The sequence below is a fragment of the Arachis hypogaea genome, chromosome 20 (genome assembly GCF_003086295.3).
Source record: "Arachis hypogaea cultivar Tifrunner chromosome 20, arahy.Tifrunner.gnm2.J5K5, whole genome shotgun sequence".
Taxonomy (NCBI): domain Eukaryota; kingdom Viridiplantae; phylum Streptophyta; class Magnoliopsida; order Fabales; family Fabaceae; genus Arachis; species Arachis hypogaea.
In genome coordinates, this window is record NC_092055.1 from 63890973 (window position 1) to 63897032 (window position 6060).

A 6060-nucleotide genomic window follows, 5' to 3' on the forward strand; every position below is an offset into this window, starting at 1 on the left:
ACTAACTTTTTGTTTGTTTCTTATCTTTTTCAAAACTACCTAACTAACTCTCTCTCTCTCTCTAATTTTCGAAAATATCTTCCCTCTTTTTCAAAAATTTCTTTTTAATTAACTAATTATTTTATTTTTTATTTGAATTTTCGAAAAACTACTAACCTTTTTCAAAAATTATTTTCGAAAATCACTAACTCTTTTTCAAAAACTATTTTCGAAAATCCTCTCCCTCTCTCATCCTATTCTATTTATTCATCGACTAACACTTCTCTTCATCTCACATCACTGCTCCTATCCTTACCCTTGTGTTTGGATTCTTCATTTTTCTTCACCCCTATTCCTTTTCATCTTCTACTAACAATAAGGAACCTCTTTACTGTGACATAGAGGATTCCTCTTCTTTTCTTTTTCTCTTCTCTTTCTTATGAGCAGGGACAGAGAAAAAGGCATTCTTATTGAAGCTGATCCAGAACCTGAAAGGACTCTGAAGAGAAAACTAGGAGAAGCTAAGTTACAACAATCCAGAGACAACCTTATTGAAAATTTCGAACAAGTAAAGGAGATGGCAGCCGAACCCAACAACAATAATGCAAGGAGAATGCTTGGTGACTTTACTGCACCTAATTCTAATTTACATGGAAGAATGATCTCCATTCCTACCATTGGAGCAAACAATTTTGAGCTGAAACCTCAGCTAGTTTCTCTGATGCAGCAGAACTGCAGGTTTCATAGACTTTCATCTGAAGATCCTTTTCAGTTCTTAACTGAATTCTTGCAGATCTGTGATACTGTTAAGACTAATGGAGTAGATCCTGAAGTCTACAGGCTCATGCTTTTCCCATTTGCTGTAAGAGACAGAGCTAGAATCTGGTTGGACTCTCAACCCAGAGACAGCCTGAACTCTTGGGATAAGCTAGTCACGGCTTTCTTAACCAAGTTCTTTCCTCCTCAAAAGCTGAGCAAGCTTAGAGTGGATGTTCAAACCTTCAGACAGAAAGAAGGTGAATCCCTTTATGAAGCTTGGGAAAGATACAAACAGTTGACCAAAAAGTGTCCTTCTGACATGCTTTCAGAATGGACCATCCTGGATATATTCTATGATGGTCTGTCTGAGTTATCTAAGATGTCATTGGATACTTCTGCAGGTAGATCCATTCACCTAAAGAAAACGCCTGCAGAAGCTCAAGAACTCATTGACATGGTTGCTAATAACCAGTTCATGTACACTTCTGAGAAGAATCCTGTGAGTAATGGGACGCCTCAGAAGAAGGGAGTTCTTGAAGTTGATACTCTGAATGCCATATTGGCTCAGAACAAAATATTGACTCAGCAAGTCAATATGATTTCTCAGAGTCTGAATGGAATGCAAGCTGCATCCAACAGTACTCGAGAGGCATCTTCTGAAGAAGAAGCTTATGATCCTGAAAACCCTGCAATAGCAGAGGTAAATTACATGGATGAACCTTATGGAAACACCTATAATCCATCATGGAGAAATCATCCAAATCTCTCATGGAAGGATCAAAGGCCTCAATAAGGCTTTAATAATGGTGGAAGAAACAGGTTTAGCAATAGCAAGCCTTTTCCATCATCCACTCAGCAACAGACAGAGAATTCTGAACAAAATACCTCTAATTTGGCAAACTTAATCTCTGATCTGTCCAAGGCCACTGTGAGTCTCATGAATGAAACAAGGTCTTCCATTAGAAATTTGGAAGCACAAGTGGGCCAGCTGAGTAAGAGGATCACTGAAATCCCTCCTAGTACTCTCCCAAGCAATACAGAAGAGAACCCAAAGGGAGAGTGCAAGGCCATTGACATAAGCACCATGGCCGAACCTGTAAGGGAAGGAGAGGACGTGAATCCCAAGGAGGAAGACCTCCTGGGACGTCCAGTGATCAATAAGGAGCTTCCCTCTGAGGAACCAAAGGACTCTGAGGCTCATCTAGAGACCATAGAGATTCCATTGAACCTCCTTATGCCCTTCATGAGCTCTGATGAGTATTCCTCTTCTGAAGAGAATGCGGATGTTACTGAAGAGCAAACTGCCAAGTTTCTTGGTGCAATCATGAAGCTGAATGCCAAATTATTTGGTATTGAAAATTGGGAAGATGAACCTCTCTTGTTCACCAATGAACTAAGTGATCTGGATCAACTGACATTGCCTCAGAAGAGACAGGATCCTGGAAAGTTCATAATACCTTATACCATAGGCACCATGATCTTTAAGGCTCTGTGTGACCTTGGTTCAGGGATAAACCTCATGCCCCTCTCTGTAATAGAGAAACTGGGAATCTATGGGGTGTAAGCTGCTAAAATCTCATTGGAGATGGCAGACAATTCAAGAAAACAGGCTTATGGACAAGTAGAGGACGTGTTAGTAAAGGTTGAAGGCCTTTACATCCTTGCTGATTTTATAGTCCTGGATACTGGAAAGGAAGAGGATGAATCCATCATCCTAGGAAGACCTTTCTTAGCCACAGCAAGAGCTGTGATTGATGTGGACAGAGGAGAATTGATCCTTCAATTGAATAAGGACAACCTTGTGTTTACAACTCAAGGATCTCTCTCCGCATCCATGAAGAGGAAGCAGAAAAAGCTTCTCTCAAAGCAGAGTCAACCAAAGCCCCCACAGTCAGACTCTAAGTTTGGTGTTGGGGGAGTCTCAACAATGCTCTGAACATCTGTGAGGCTCCATGAGAGCCCACTGTCAAGCTATTGACATTAAAGAAGCGCTTGTTGGGAGGCAACCCAATTTCTATTTATCTAACTATATTTTTTCTTAGTTATATGTCTTTATAGGTTCATGATCATGTGGAGTCACAAAATAAATATAAAAATTGAAAACGGAATCAAAAACAGCAGAAGAAAAATCACACCCTGGAGGAAGCATCTGCCTGGCGTTCAACGCCAGAACAGAGCATGGTTCTGGCGCTGAACGCCCAAAATGGGCAGTATCTGGGTGCTGAACGCCCAAAATGGGCATCATCTGGGTGCTGAACGCCAGAATTGCACCCTGGAGAGGAGCTGGCGCTGAACGCCCAGAACAAGCATGGTTCTGGCGTTCAACGCCAGAAATGGCCAGTAAATTGGCGTTGAACGCCCAAAATGGGCACCAACCTGGCACTGAACGCCCATAGTTGTGTGCAAGGGCATTTTACATGCCTAATTTGGTGCAAGGTTGTAAATCCTTGAACACCTCAGGATCTGTGGACCCCACAGGATCATCTCAGGATCTGTGGACCCCACAGGATCATCTTAGGATCTGTGAACCCCACAGGATCATCTCAGGATCTGTGGACCCCACAGGATCCCCACCTACCTCCACTCACTTCTTCTCACCCCTCTTTCACACAATCCCATAAACACTCTTCCCCAAAACCCTTCACCAATCACCTCAATCTCTCTTCCCCATCACCTCTTCACTACTCACATCCATCCACTCTTCCCCATAAACCTACCTCATAAACTCCACCTACCTTTAAAATTCAAAATCACTTTCCCACCCATCCCACCCTATATGGCCGAAACCTCACCCCCCTCCCTTCCCTATATAAAGCCTTCCATTCTCCCTCATTTTCACACAACACAACCCTCTCTTCTCTTCTTGGCCGAAACACAACCCCTTCTCCCTCTCCCCCATTTCTTCTTCTTCTTCATCTATTCTTTCTTCTCCTACTCGAGGGCGAGCAGTATTCTAAGTTTGGTGTGGTAAAAGCATAAGATTTTTGTTTTTCCATTACCATTGATGGCACCTAAGACAGGAGAATCCTCTAGAAAAGGAAAAGAGAAGACAAAAGCTTCCACCTCCGAGTCATGGGAGATGGAAAGGTTCATCTCCAAAGCCCATCAAGACCACTTCTATGATGTTGTGGCCAAGAAGAAGGTGATCCCTGAGGTCCCTTTCAAACTCAAAAGAAATGAGTATCCGGAGATCCGACATGAAATTCAAAGAAGAGGTTGGGAAGTTCTAACAAATCCCATCCAACAAGTCGGCATCCTAATGGTTCAAGAGTTCTATGCCAATGCATGGATCACCAAGAACCATGATCAAAGTAAGAACCCGGATCCAAAGAACTATGTTACAATAGTTCGGGGGAAATACTTAGATTTTAGTCCGGAGAATGTGAGGTTGGCGTTCAACTTGCCTATGATGCAAGGAGATGAACGCCCCTACACTAGAAGGGTCAACTTTAATCAAAGGTTGGACCAAGTCCTCATGGGCATATGTGTGGAAGGAGCTCAATGGAAGATTGACTCCAAAGGCAAGCCGGTTCAACTAAGAAGATTGGACCTCAAGCCTGTGGCTAGAGGATGGTTGGAGTTCATTCAACGCTCCATCATCCCCACTAGTAACCGTTCCCGCCACATAATTGAAGACACCATGATCTCCTCGTGCAATAAAAGCCAGTAACTTCCCACTTACACTACTAATCAATCAGCTCTTTCAAAGGCCTTACTTAATTCTTCGAATCGAATTTCCAACTCGATTTGGCTTACTTCGATCAACAAAACAATCGAAATCCACATCAGCACCAATTACCTCCAACTTCAGACTTACAAGCATACCTTCTCGAGAAACCATATTCACCTCATCTCGATTCAACTCCCTTTTATCGAAAATATTTTTTCGATCAACAAATTTCCCCCTTGGATTATTGTGGTTGCTTTCGATATTATTATCGAACAATAAAACACTTAATCCAAAAGACATCAGTTTCCAAACCAGTGATAATTGTCATTTAAGACTCCCCATTACTATTGAGCCACTCAACACGTCTCCTGAGACTTGCGCTTTCTCTTTCTACCACTTCATCTTCTTCACGATGTTACCTCTATTTGCATTCCTTTCACAGTAACGGCTACAGTGACACTTTTAAATTTCACCTTTTCTTCTTCATTCAAATCTCTTAAACTCCTCATTCTTTGAACTCCCTTCACATTAAGAATTTTCCCACAAAATCTCTAATCTTCAACTTCCCTTGACAATGGCTGGGTCTTCCTCTCGTGCCATTTCTCAAGATAAGGGTAAAGGCCATGCAACAGCACTGCCATCTCCACCAGCTCTTTGCATCCTTAATCAAATCAATGATGAAATCATTGATGACCCCATCCACAAGTCAATGATACCAGGATTCTAATCCCTTCACAATCGGTGCAGATACACACTGCTTCCTCAGGCCAATTGAAACTCTTGAAAGGGAAAACAAAAAGCTTTCTTTCTTCTTTAATGCCGAAAGAGAAAATTTATTGATAAACCAAGCTTTTAACATCTCTCACTTCATCAACCAAAAACCATTTTGAAACAATCCAAAAATTAAACCTCGAGGGTCTGATTTTACCACTTGGTACCAACGCCTCGAACCCACAAAGGGTGCTACTTGGGGAGCCCTAGGGATACAAGAACTGTTAAAGCTTTCTCACTTCTCACTCACCACACATCCCTGGATAATTGGAGCAGTAACCTGCTTCTGGAACAGAACTACCAATAATTTCCATCTCTCCTCGATGTAGCTGCTATTATAGGACTCCCAATAAATTCTCCAGACTGTACCCCTGACATACAATCTCAGCGCTAGTACAATGTCACCTTCAACACCCCATACAGTGACTTCATCGCCCATAATATGGGTGCATATGGTACAGAAATCACAGATAATGAACACGTTGCCTTCTTGTTTTACTGGTTAAACGCAGTTCTATTCTGTTCCCGAAGCGTACAGATGTCAAAACTCTTCCTTCCCCTAGCTGCTCTTTTACATGAGGGGAAAACTCTCAACTTGGCCAAGCTTCTTCTAGGACATATTTTTGAAGAACTTGGCCTACTTGTCTGTGACCTCCGGGACAACAAAATAATCAACAAAGGAGGTCCACTTTGGCTTTTTCAATTATGGCTCAATGCTATTTTTGAAAACTACATGATAAAACCTGCAGGGGGCAACACTGATAAACAGCACATCGAGGGTTTTCGCTTATCTGATTACAAGCCCAATTTTCCAAACGCTCAATCGGACGAAGATAAATTTTGGGCTATTTTTTCTCTTTTTCATTCTTACAGAAATTTGA

The 6060-nt window shown here is 42.0% G+C and overlaps 1 non-coding gene across 1 annotated transcript; it reads right to left on the reverse strand.

The window, feature by feature from the left end:
- Nucleotides 1-955: 955 nt before the first annotated feature.
- LOC112787926 (small nucleolar RNA R71) lies at nucleotides 956-1063 on the reverse strand. Its single transcript, XR_003195310.1, has one exon. It is a non-coding gene; the product is annotated as a small nucleolar RNA R71 (small nucleolar RNA).
- Nucleotides 1064-6060: the final 4997 nt, after the last annotated feature.